The sequence below is a fragment of the Actinia tenebrosa genome, unplaced genomic scaffold (genome assembly GCF_029948245.1).
Source record: "Actinia tenebrosa isolate PJP-AT-01 unplaced genomic scaffold, QUT_ActTen_1.0 PGA_scaffold14__42_contigs__length_11649687, whole genome shotgun sequence".
Taxonomy (NCBI): Eukaryota; Metazoa; Cnidaria; class Anthozoa; order Actiniaria; family Actiniidae; genus Actinia; species Actinia tenebrosa.
Genome location: NW_028292574.1, coordinates 2416006 through 2430242, shown reverse-complemented (window position 1 = coordinate 2430242; position 14237 = coordinate 2416006). Strand labels below are relative to the sequence as shown.

Sequence of the window (14237 nt, the reverse complement as noted above, 5' to 3'; positions counted from 1 at the left end):
AGCCGTGCTGACTATCACCATCTCAGAGATTGTTTCAGGGTTTGATCTGTAAGTTGTTGTACCCTGACTTAGATGCATGAAAACTGTTTTAGGGTATTGATAAAATTTGAGACGGCTAGAAACCTCGATCTCAATTTAATCCCACAATTTCATAACTTTGCTCGGAAAAAATACAAAATCGAACGATTGCATTTATTTACGTGTAACTTCTAGATACGCCAAACGCAGACGCTTAAAACCACGACCTCCTCAGGAAAGACCAACGCTGTTAACAACTAATTTAAAATTTATGTTAAGATTTAAATCAATCTAAATTTGATCACTCAAACAAGTTTAATAATGTCACTTGAAAATTGCTTGCTGCATTTAAAACTTTAATTCGCTTTTATTTTCTTACTTTAACTATTATTTCTTTACTTTCAAAATGTAATAGGTGAAATCCAAATTTATGCAGTTAGGGTTCGAGTCAATTTAAAGCCAAAACAAACTACAGACGATTAGATATTATTATTTCCAGTACGTTCTTTTCAACGCCTCCCTTTTCAAACAACGCAGAGTCTATTATTACATGTTGTAGTTATGTTGATATCTACTTGGGTCAAAATTAGGCTTTCATTAATAAATCAAGACAAACTACAAAATGTTATTGTTAAATTTCACATTCATTAAATTCCCAGACCGTTTTTTTCGAAGAATTCCTTTTCAAGGAATGATAAACTATCCGTAATATCTTCTAGTTCTGTTGATTATTGCTGGATGCGAAAATAGACTTAAATTTTAAAAAAGGAAAAAAGAAAAAACTAAATAAAAAAAAACTACAAAAAGTTAGTTAGTTAGTTAGTTAATATTAATAATGTTCGCTTTGAGTTCCAAAACGGCTGGTTTCTTAAAATAACTAAATTTTGGATCAAAATGGTGGCTAAAAATGTTGCAGGCTAAATTTTGTGCTAAAAGTCGGGTCAATAGAAAATTCCTACGAGAAGGAATATCTTGTATTAAGCTTTGTAACCAATAGGAGTTAATATAGAGAAAAGTATCTTCTCTAAAGGATAATGATAATAATGATAATGATTTATATAGCGCCCTTTCCATATAGATATAATCAAAGGCGCTTTACATTGAGTTGTGATGAGTTCGGCCGGGACTCAAACCACGACCTCCCGCATGAAGGTCCGACAGCTTCAGGAGTGTTTTATCAGAGAACAGAACTTAGCTAAGCCTGATCTATTCGTTTTATATAATAGATTTTACGAGAAAAAAAGCGTAAAAATTAAAAAAAAGAAAAAGAAAAAGAAAAAAAAACGTTGATAAGAAGTTTGTCTGCAAAAAGAGCGCGCGTCTGTCGTCAAATTCACGTAAACAAATTTTATCTATGCGATGGTTGGCTAAAAACTATGGCTATCTGATTGGTCCAGTTTTGACAGGTAATGACATATCTGTACAGGCTGGCATACAACTGGTTTATCGTATTTGTTCAACAAGAAAGGAGAAGTGCTTGTACATTTTAGCAAAAAGCCAAAGAAAACAAGCAAGTTAACTGCTAGAAGAAATGAAAATTCGAAGACTGAAGAGTTTGAAAAACGTTTTCAATGGTTCAGATCGAACGTGAAAATCTGGACATTGAATGTGCAGTAACAAACTTTCCCTTTGGAAACATTAAACGCTGTTCTGTACTTTCAGTTTCTTTGTTCTTATCTACGGAGAAGGGATTAGTTCCCATAGATTCATCACTATTTATTCTTGTACTAGTGCTGGTGCAAGGACAAGGTAACTGTGAGATGCTTTGACACCTTGTTCAAAACTTGATTTTTTGTACGCTAATAAATCATTTTCAGCCAGGCCTTTCACGCTACGTAGATCATAATCTTTGAAAACTGTTCCATAACTTCAACGGTGGGGGAAATTTTGACACTCGGCTGGCTTGCCATGAGCAAAATACCTCCATACACAATTTATCTTTGTATTGGGTTGATTTTGGCTTAACATCGTGCAATAAACTAGCTTCTTCTTCATTGTTTTTGGGACAACGAAAGCGAGAATCCATGTTCTGGCTTGGGTCGTCCTTCACGAATTTGCAAGATGTGATCCTATTGGAGGACGCACATGTGTAGAGCAATAGAAAATAAATTGGATTCAGTTCTAGGCAATTGCTTTAGCATAGAAATGCAACATTAGAATTGGTATTTGAAGCTCTGTAGTTCCTTCTCTGATATTTGCACCCCTTGGCCGCACCCACAATATTTTTCATCCTTTAGTTTAGCTATTTCTAGTGTATTCCTTAACGTCTTAGGGCACAATTATCCCTTATGATCGTTATCGTATATTTACTTTCCTTTTATACACTAGTTTCAGTTCTAGCCATGTTTAATCACTGGATATATGGTCCAATATTTTTCATCTGAATATCAAGCCTACGAATGCTTTACTTGAATATCCAATCACGGCTCATTGACTATTTTTAAAGTATCATTGATTGACAGCTGTCGTGAAACTATTATAAATATACCCAGCTTAAGGTGGAACCAACCTAATTCAGAGCGAATCCCGGACAATTTTATTCTCGCTTCCTTCGCAAAACTAGTGCGTCAATTTAACTGGATTTTTCATTTAATGTGCTTGGATTATCCTAGATTCTAACAGTGTATTTTATTTTAACATTTTAAAAATGTTTAGCCTATTACGGCCGAAAATCAAACAGTGCTATTTTTAGTTTTTGGCTTTTTTCTCCTCATCCTCAGGTACGATTTTTCTGAAATTTTCAGAATCTTATCATCTAGTACTATTGTAGCCTGATGTGCAGACGTTTTTAGTTTCGGCTCGTTCCTTTCCCTCCCCACAAACGTCTGCTCAAAGTAGCCACACATTCCTTTCCCTTTGTTTAATCGGACCAATCAGCACCGCCAACAAATAATGTAAACAACTGCCCACATTCAAATCTGAAAGCGTATCGTCCAAAGTTCGTAAATCCTCGTATAAGATATAGTAATTTCCAAATCTTTATGGATAGGACTCATGAGAAAGTTGTAGGAGCTGAATCTAACCGCTTTTTATGTTGTGTGAGCGTGTGAGGGAGTCGTAAATAAAAAGATAAGAATATATGACAAATCTACCGTCGACATCAAAGAACTGGACATCGAGCTCAGTCTTTATGACTCAAACAGTAAATCATCGATTTTCCAGCTCCTGTTAGAAGATTTACGAAAACGAAATCGTTTTTCAGAGACGAAGCACCTTAAGGATTCTTTCTGATACGAATTAGGATCGCTTATCTAAATTTCGCAGACATTTCTAAAGGCTTCATCAATATCAAAGTAAGCCAAGGTGAAGGTCAGCTTCCAGCATTTCGGAAGGCGAGCTCTGATTGGTCAATCTAAGGGAAAGGAATGTGTGGCTAGTTTGAGCAGACGTTTGTGGGGAGGGAAAGGAACGAGCCGACACTAAAAACGTCTGCACAGCAGGCTAGTACTATGCAGCCTTCGTATAAATTTGGATGGAAAGTCTTGGGCAGATATGACGCTGCTTGAAAATTAAATCCAAAATTTGAAACATATGAAACATCGCGCTGCAGAAATATTGCCATTGAATGGTTGCCTTGAAATTTTAACACATCTATTTCCAAGTACTGCGGACGAGCCTTACGAAAAATCAGCATCAAATCTTAAAAATTCATCGAATAAATGTTTGTTTGTTTTTTGGTGATTTTTCGTAAGGCTCTATTCTGTTTCATTTGCTCATAGCTAGCATAGTAGAGAGAAGCGAAGTATTCGTGAATATAAATCCCAGGAGGGAGGGGGCGTCTCTAGGCAAATGGCTGGAATAGTGTTGTTTCCACATTCGTGACGTCACGTTTCAGCTCTGATTTTCGAGATGTTGGCGAGTTGGAAGACGGATAGATGACCGCTAAAAAAACAAAATATTTTTATTGCAACGACTTTCTGTCTTGATTTAGCAATCAACACTAATAGTCGTTATTGTAGAATATGCTTTAGGAGTTATTCTACGGATACCTTTGAGGAAGGTTATGGTTTCATATTTAGAAGATGGAGCGGAATGTCGTGAAAAGTTAAAATTTTGAATGGACTTCGAGCTCCAATGTTGAATTTTAAGAAGAAGAACATCAAGAATCAACCCCAAAAAAGGTTAAATAAAGACGATATTAAATATTATCCATGCGGTTTTTTAAGGATATCTTTTTTCTGAAGCTCCATATCTTTCCCTTTAAAGCTTTTATGGGGCCCGAGAGAGAACGAAGTAGACCACGGCAGTGTTGTGATTAAGGCTCTATCAGCAGGTGATTTCAAAGCACTACATACGGTAAAAATAGAAATAACAATCAAACTTTGTTGTTATTACGCATGATTCAAATAACAGATTATGGGCCTACTAATTTAATAATCTTTCATATCATTAGGGCTACGGAGTTACAATTACCGGAAAACGAGCAAAAACTAGCATGACGAAAGAGCGAAAAAAGTATAATTGTTTTGTTATTGTAGTAAGAGTACTCGTAGTTCTTACATGATTTAAACATAGTTAATACAGTAAAGGGGAATGGTTAGGAAACTCTATTGTTATAGGTTATTGTTCGTTTTTTTAAGCGTGATCGTGCACAATCCTTTGTTTTACCATTGTTTTACGTATACCATTGTTGGCATTGGCTGAGTGAACAGACCAAAATCTGTCTTTTGGCAGCTAGTTCAAAATACTTAAAGTGTATATCAGGTCTAGAATTTTTTTACGGTTTTGGCATCTCTAGATGATATAAATAAATATTCCAAAAAAAATTTTTCGATTTCGAATTTTTTTCACCTCGAAATCAGCCTTCAAAGTTAGATTTCTGGCGACGCCCAGTCGTGTTGGCCGTGTTTTAGGAGACTGGTAACTAGTGACGTAAATTCGAGAACCGAGAAAAGCGATTGTCAAGGATACGAGTAGACAAAGTATTGTAAACATTGACCCGTTAGTGACTTTCATTCCTTCAAAAAACATAAATTTCAATATATAATTTCACAAGATGGCTACGAACTATTACGGGAGTGATTGCAGCTCTGAAAGCGAGATTTCAAGTATATATTCAGAGGAAGAGGATGGAGAAATAGAGGACGAATGCCATCAACATGCTGAAACACACGAGTCAGATGATAGCTACCCCAGGTCTGAATCTCACGAATTGGTAGGACCATATTCTTCAGAACCACTTGCTGATGCGGACTGGCTCAGTGAATATAACGAAGAAATTTCAAAGATCGAGAAGAGAAATGAAAAGCTTCAAGAAAGTAGTATAGGGAATGGGGGTTCCAGCGCAATCTCAACACGGGGTAAGACCCGCGTCAAAAATCCACCTACGGAAACAACCCACTCCAAGTGTGGTTGGGGGCAACAGCGCAAATATGTTAGTCTATATATGGAGTGCGAAGATTGTAAAGAGTTTGTTTATGACTTCTGTATAAAGTGCTTGAAACCCAAGTTTGTACCTACTAAACCAAATAAGTATATTTGTTGTGGTAAGAAAATGCAAATAGAAGACGACACGTCAGCACAGTGTTACGAGTGCGGTAAAAATATTCGTAATGCCGTACCAAATGCTACCAAAGAGCAATATTACGCCAATGGAGGTCGTAAGAAGACCCCATACAAGAGAATAAAATACTTTAGGGACTGGATGAGTCATATCCAAGGTTATCGACCGGTATATCTAGACGATGAAGTAAGGAAGAAAATCATAGACCATTTAGAAGAGCCAACCCCGCAAAGTCTACGGAAGACATTAAAAAAATTAAAACTAGGGAAATATTACAAAGCTATTCCCTATCTTTTGTCTGAAATTACCGGTAAGTCTATTCCCGAGGTTTCTGATATGACAAAAGCCGAGTGGATGTTTTGTCGGCTGAATAAGGATATTCCTTATTATCCTGATGTAATTTACGAAATATTTTACAAAATAGACCCCAACCACCCCCTGTTAGGATGGATTCCAAGAAGATAGTGAATCTTATGGCATAAGATGAGAAATTACGCGTAATAATTCGCCAAATAAGGTCATGCAAATAATTTATATTACGCGTAATAATTCGCTAAATAATTTATATTACGCGTAATAATTTACTAAATAAGGTCATGCCGTGTATTATGGTATAAATCTTATGCCATAAGATTACGCGTAATTTCCAGACTGTCGTTCGATATGTAAACGAAATCCTGTCACGCTCTTTTCAAAGCAGATGTTTACTGAGCAAGCTTTCTTTGAAGCTCTTCTTTCGCTTCTTGGTAGATCTTTTTGCGAGATTCCTCGGAAAGATCTTTCACGATGGTTTTTTTATTCCTTATGTCCGACTTTAGTTTCTCGTATTTGTCTTCTTCAGCTAAGATAAGCGAGAATTCTGCGTTGTCTATCTTTCTGTCACGCAAAGCCTTTGAGACAAGGTCAATGATCGTATTTACTTTAGCCCTTGACAGAGCTATTGTCGTGTCATGCTTGGATATTTTGCTTGACAACTGTTTCATAACGCCTGTTGTAACAGCCGAAATAATACCGCAGACGGCGCCGACGCTAGCCAAAGGAACTCCAACGATTATTCCCGGTCCAGTAAGCGAAGTAGCAACGCCAGAGCCTGTTAACGCCACGGACATGGAGCCGGAAGTTATCGCGATTTTATGTAATATGCTTCGGGCTCTAGCATACTTTTTCCTGACCTCCTCATAGTGCTTCGTTTGACCCTCTAAGTAAGCGAGGATTAGATTTGCCTTATTCAAGCGGAAGTTCTCGGCATTCAATTCATTGGGTTTTGTAGGTAAATCAGGATAGAGTGGAGGCGCTGATGGTATAACATCCATTATATATACTAATGTACGACGCTTTTGGGAATGATATACAGGAGCAGCCACATCACGACAATAGGGATTACTGGAATTGGAGGGCCTTCAGGAAGATGTTTCCGCACGCGGATGCTAGTAAGTTCGAAAGAAGGCCCGATGGTATTTACTATAACGGCTCCAGAATGTACAGTAATGAGGATTTGAAACCTACGCTGGTTAATCAGATAGACGATCAACTGAAGAATTCTGGTTATGTTGAACATAAGCCTAAGCCAACATATGTTGAACATAAGCCCGTGCAAGGTTGGTCAAAGGAATTATTGCTGGGTACCAGTACTTATCCGATACCCGCAGTTTCATTTGATAAACACCCAAGCTTGGACCTAACGCTGAACATGCGGATCTCTAACAAGCATTCCTTTCCGTTAAAGGTGCGAGATATCTTCAAAAACGTACCCATTGTTCATACCACCGCTAAGGAATCTCATGAATGGTTAAGTGGTCCTAACATGCGTTATTGGCCGCAGCAACTAAACTTTGCAGTTTGGTGTGCCACTAGCGGCTGTGGGGTAAACGCAAACTTGATGAAGAATTCAATATTTATGTTTCATTTTCACTTCACGGTTAGGAGAATACTACATGAGATGGGCGTTACTGCATTACCGGGAGATGCTGCGTTTTATCCTAGAGATAACAAATACGACGTTCCAGCCTATAACAGGCTTTGTAAGGAGTTCGGTGTTGTAGGGAAGGATTTTAGATGCACTACCGGTGCTAACAATGGTTTGGGACATATTTGGGCTTATTGGGGGATTGGTGGGCATGTGCTAAGTGATAAGGAAGTTCATGCGCTGCAGTTGCGATGGGACACGGGATATCACAAAGAAACTCACGACAGTAGCACCTTCTTTGAACCAAACGCTAAGACCACTAAGGAAGTTAGAGACGGACCTTTGTTCAAAGACGAGGGCGGTAAGTATGCAGGGGCTAATCCACTGATTATCAAAATTACCAACGACGAGCAAACAAAGCAATATCTTAATTTCATACCCCCAGAAGGTAAAGGACTAACCAAAGCCGGCCTTGCCCGTTTAAACCGCAGCATAGAAGCTTACGTGTATTCTATCCTTGGAGCTCAGGTAAACACCCGATCCAGCATAATCGGAAATACTGGCGCCGCAGAAGAAACGCGAGCCGAAGCCTTGATCTTATTTGAAAGTTCAATCTTGGAGGGCGACATTAGCAAGGGCGTACAGCGTCACCAACTAGCCATACAAAATTCTAAGGCGAGGTTGGACTATGCAGTAGCCCCGGGTTGTTGGTTAATGCCTAGTAATTTATCTATAAATACTGGTTCTGTAGTAGGATACAACAACAAACTGCAGCGAGCTACTAAGGATATGAAGTTTGGGGCGAATGACGTGAACTCTGACACTCTTAGGAACATTCCTCACTTCGTGGAGAAGCCAAAAAAGGAACACGCAGAAAAACCCGAACCAAAGAAGAAGCCCCAAAAGAAGGTCCTGCCTACGATACCCGAGGAATATGACCATAACTTACTAAAGGCCGGCGTAGCAGCTGCAAGCGTTGGTCTAAGCTATTATATATGGCGATGAACAACCCCTACGTAACTGGAGTAGATTGTGTTTATACGACTTACACAGGCGAGAAAAAATACACCCAGGCATCTTGGGTTGATGTCACGGGCATGTCCGTGAATTTGAATTACTCAGGAAAGAAATTGATATTATGCAGCATTTCTTTGGGGGCCGTTAGCAGTGCGAATGTAGGATTTCGTTTCTGTGACGACAATGGAGTATTGCAACCCATGCGCGCGAAGACGAACAACAGAGAGCCCACGCATTTCTCAGTAGAGCCGCCAACGAATAGCGCCGAGAATCTTTCCGTTTGGACTTTCCACATGGTTGCTGATTGCCACGGAAAGGTAAAGCTGCAGATAAGAGTAGATGACACCGGGAGTGTTTGCATAAATAGCATAGAAAATCAAAGGAATACTGTCTATAACCACATGACCATCAGCACTTTGACGGTAATGAGCCTCTAGAAGGGAACTTGTTCCCTGTAATATATGAATCCATACGTGAGGGAAACGCGTTATACCCACCGCTTAGATGAAGAGGGATATGACAACGGCGCTTGGCATGACGTTGGACTGTGGGTTGAGGTTGGGGGCACTGCATTGGTCATTTGCACTATTAGCATTAATGCAAATACGCATGCGAATGTGGGGTTTAGGCTTATCGATGAGAATAATAAGCCCCTGCTTCCTTATCGAACTTCAACGAACACCAGGAAAGTTACCCATTTTTCGATGGAGCCCTACACTAGGTCCTCTGAAGACCTAACGCCAGTAACTTTTCATATGCTAGCCAATTGTAAATATGCTAAGTTGCAAGTCACTTCTGATGACGGCAAGTTTGGGATAAATCGCATAGGTCGCAGGCCCGCTAATGCAGCCTGGAGTCATAAGCCCATTTCTACCATGAGTGTGTTGCCGTTGGTTCCAAATTACCAGGGCGGTGCTAATACCGTCTTTCATTATCCTCAAAGCAGGACACCGTCCGATGAGAAGGATAAGATCAAGCCTTCATCTTCTTCAGGAGGACCACCCCAATAGCGACGACCAAGATCCAGATGTTATTCCCTACAAACTTCAACAGTTCGCCGCCGGCCCTAAGTGCCAAGGAAACAACTGAACCCAGCAGCCCAGGAAGACCGGCTGCCATCTTTTTTCCCAAGTCCGTTAGTCCATTGCCTAATTTCTTTACGCCTGCACCTGTAGCCTTAAGCGCGGATAGGATAACTCCTACTACGCTTGAAATAGCGACCGCAAATGCCAGCGGAATGCCATACTTCAAAAGGGCTCTTTTTACCTTTTCCTTGGTGGTAAGCCCCAATTCTCTTTCCAGGTTGTCCTTTTGCGCTTGTAATTCCGCGACTCTTTCCTGAAGGGCTTCTAATTCCCTTTGTGCTGCCTCCCTTTCCTCTTCGGGACGAGTTTGGTCATTAATTATTTCCTGCTGCCGCTCTATTTGCCCCTCCAGGTCTTCGATGGCCTGATCTCTTTGCCGGATTTGCTCCTCTTTAGTGTTGATTTCGGCAATCAACTGCCGCCGTTCCTCCAAAGAACCAGCTATGGTGGTTCGTAAGTTCTTAGCTTCCTCCTTGCTTATATCCAGGTCTTGCAGGGCGAGATTGAATGCCCTTTGGACGCTGTCTTTTTCGCGAAGAGAAATGTCTCTTTGTTCTCTAAGTTCTAATATGCGTTGATTCTTGTCGTCAAGTTCTCTCTTTTGAGCATCAAGGAGTAGTCGGTTTTGCCGCATGTAATCTGCTTCCCTTTCCTCCATCGCTTGCTTTAGCTCTTCTACTTCCCTTATCGCCTCAAGACCTTTTTGTTGCCGCTGCATTATGGTCTTGAACTTTTCAAAGGCTTCGCTGGTGTTTTCATCGTTTTCTCTTAGTCTTTCCACCAAATTAGGTCTTCCTAATGCGTCTTTGATTTCTTTTGGGAGATTACTGGTGAGCCTGTCGGAGTCTCTCCTTTGGTAGAGATTATACCACTTATCCCTTCCTTGATACTGGATTTGAATTTGCCCCTTATCTCCGGTTTGGAAATTAAGGCGGGTCAAGTCCACATTTGGAAATTTCTCCCTTACGTCGTCTAAAAGCCCCCTTAGCATTTCAGTTCTTAGGTCCGTGGAATCCAAGTTTTGCAATTCTAAATATTCTGGAATAGATCTCCCTGGGTTCCTTGATTGCCACTTATCCTCTAAGGAACGCCAGGCCTCGCGGGCCCTACTTCCGAACCTATTTCGAAGCCTATCCCAAATATACTCGCGGGACACGTTGTCATTTGGGATTAACGTATCGTATTCTTCGTCGTTAATATCGACTTGGCCTTCTTCGGTGGTGGGGTCAAAATCCGTTCCTTCTACTTCCATTATATATGATAAGCTCAAAGTTAAACCCCAACATATTACCTAAGCAGGTTGGCGGACTGAAAGCAGAACGCACCTTTCACCGGGTCACCTTTACCCCCAGCAGCGCTAAGCCAGGGGAAACCCTGTACGTAGGCGTGCCCCGCCTAACGGATAACCTAGTGTTGGTTCCTGGCACCCTGGCGCTAAGGTTTGACCTAGCAATACAACCAAACACTGCGGACGTGCGTTACGTCGTCAATAACGTGGGTAGAAACCTCGTTTCCAAAATACGCGTAAAGTTCGCCGGGGAATCCTTGCTGGACTTGAACAGGTATGATTTGTATACCACGTACAAAGACTTATGGTTGACTGCATTTGACCGCGCGCAAAGGATAGAGCAGGGAATCGCCAGTGATGCCATACGCAAGGTAAGAAGCGCAGCCTCTGGCGCCTCAGGAGAAGACGAAATAAAGACGGCTTATGGTACTAAGCATGTAGTTCCATTAGATTTCGAAGTTATCACGAACCACGGTGCATACTACCCAAGGCAGCTAAGCGAACTACAGTTCGAAGTAACCCTAGCAGACACTACGAACATCCTACAGGGAAAGGACGTAAGTTCAGCAGCCGTCCACCCATACTCCGTTACTAACTTAGAGCTGCAGTATGAAACGGTATACAGCGAAGACTTAGCACGTAGCGCCGGTATGGAATACAGCTCCGGGAAGGCTTTCCTTTACGATCACGTCGTGATGTACAAGACGTTCAGCTTTACAAATAACGTCGAAGAGGTCATCAACCAAAGCATTAACCTTCCCAGGCGCAGCCTTACAGGGATAATGTTGCTGTTCGCAAAGACATACACGGCAGGATTGCGTGACTCCGAGGCGTTCTTTAATCCTAACATCACTAACGTAGGCGTTAGCATTAACGGAGTGCCTAATAAGGTTTACTCACAAGGGATAAAGCCCGCGGATATGTACCGGGAAGTCGCACGTAAGTTTGGCGACCAAATTAGCCCCGAGGAATTCTTTAAGGATAAGTATGCGCTGTGGATCGACATGCGCACGACGAACGACGAAGACCTACATGGACAGGGATTGCGGCTGGTAAATACCCAGGACGGTATTACGTTGGAGATCAAGCGCACCAAAGACGCCAGCGACACTACTAAGATCAACGCATATATCTTCGTAGTCTCAGACGCGCAACTGAGTGTAGAAATGAATCAGCTAAAGAGCGTTGCATATTGATGACTCATCCTTTTGATAAAAAATATCGTTGGTATATAATGCTTCGCGTATTTGAAAACAACGAAACTAAACTGCAATGCATAGTGCAAGGCGACAAGCTGTACTTTAAAGCAAAGTCAGTAGCAGGAGCCTTGGGCTACGCTAACTCTCGGGACGCAGTTAGAGCACACGTTTCAGAGGAAAACAAGGTAACACTGGGGTCTATAAAGGGTGTAGGGCTGACCGACACCCTTAATGCACAACCCAATGCTGTATACTTGACGGAGGAGGGCTTGTATGAATTAGTATTCGGGTCAGAGAAGGTAGCAGCTAAGGAGTTCAAAAAGTGGGTGTTAGGCGACGTCCTACCCACCCTCAGAAAGACAGGTAAATATGACATGGAGAAGCGATTCGACGGCTCAAACCCAATGAAGTTTAAGATAGAAACTGAGGCAGACATACACGACAGAACCGTACACAGGGTGCGTAGGTTTCACCCGCACGTAATCATAGTCCCAGGTCTTGGAGAACTGCAGGACACCGTAAGTAAGCGCATTAAAAGCTGGCGGAAAGGCTACCAGGCAGGTCAACCTGATCTGCTGATCCTTAACAATCACAACAAATACAATGGATTATGCATAGAATTGAAGACACCCAAAGGCACCGGCGTATTGTCCGAGAAACAAAAGGTAATGTTGGAACGATATGAAGAAAATGGATATTTAACCATCGTAGGCAATGATTATGATCTACTTTGCAGGGAAATAGATGAATATGTTGCTGGCATTCGCATTCCTTGTCCTTGGTGCATTAAGGCATTCAAAGGTCAAGACACTTTAAGCACGCACCTTAAAATATTTCATAGGTATAATGATTCTTAAACAAACATACTGGCGAGATCTGCTGCAAGGCGTTTCATACCGAATAAAAAACTACGTCGCATTCGAAGACATCGACCGTTTGAGGTTGGTCTTAGAACGCGACGGTCAGGAATACAGCCTTTGGGCGCCTGACTGTGTGAGATACATACTGCAGGGTGAAGAATATACACACCTACGCAGTCATGGTAAGGTAAACGGCCGATGGAAGTTTGACATCGAACGTCGAACGGAGAATAATCCATTGTGCGACTAATCCTCTTCATGGGCGGATAAGTAGTCATCTGCTGTGTCTGCCCTCTTTTTTTCTCCTATGTAATTTGCAATGTAAATCAAAGCTCCGCCTGTGAATGCAGCTATGTAAGGTAGCATATATCTTATTCATTTTCTTCCTCTGCGGTAATGCAGCTACCACAAACATAACCCATGGTCATGGTAACCACCACTCCAATGCAAAATACGATATCTTACTATTTTTGCAAGGGCTTTCAAAATAGGGGTTTCAAATGTTGACGTTTAAGTTAACTTTTTGTTAAGACAGTATGAAATATGTCCTTCGTCTTCTCTGGTGCATTTACAGCTATAACATTCATCTGTCCAATACTTTCTGTTAGTCCAGGGAACTCCTTCAGAGCGTTCAAAGAAAGGAAATAACCGTAAGAGATGTTTATAATTATCTATACAACCTTTAAGGTATTCTTCTTTATGAATGCAATCATTTAAAGGTCCGAGACATATCTTACAATCTACGTCCTGGAGACTATATTCCTTTGAAAGGCGCATATAGGATATCTCATGCCTTCTTTTATGCGTTTGGAGTCGTTGTATGCTACTGAATACTTTCTCACAGAAACTACATTGACGGCTATTAATACATACACCTCTCTTTAAATGCTCATGCAATCCTGTAGGAAATACCCCACCACAATTATCGCAGGTAATACAAATGCGCTTCTTTACATGTTGCTGCATCTTTTGCTGTGTACTGAATTCCTTAAGGCAATCCTTACAGATCCTAGGAAAGGTTTCCTTCTTACATACAGCATTATTTACGTGGTATTCTAACCTCTGCCTACTGCTAAATGTCTTCTTACAATCTTTGCAACTCATATATTTAACAATTATCTTAACCTTTTTGTCAACATTTCATACCCCTATTTTGAAGACCCATGCAAATTTAGTAATCCTAGGGTATGTTTTCAGTCTTCTTCACTGGAACTTTCATAGAATCAGCTTGGGGTCCGTGTGACAATAGTGACCCTCAAAGTCATCGCACGCATACACCTTGTTACAACTAAGGCAACGATACTTACCGGGTGACATTGCTTCTTTCACAGGCTTGGAGGGGGCTTTATCGATAGGTTCTT

At 41.1% G+C, this 14237-nt stretch overlaps 1 protein-coding gene across 1 annotated transcript in view; it reads left to right on the top strand.

Moving 5' to 3' along the window:
• The window catches only part of LOC148911195 (uncharacterized), a 34226-nt gene that overhangs the window by 384 nt on the left and 19605 nt on the right, over nt 1-14237 (top strand). The gene's annotated exons all lie outside the window — the stretch shown is intronic.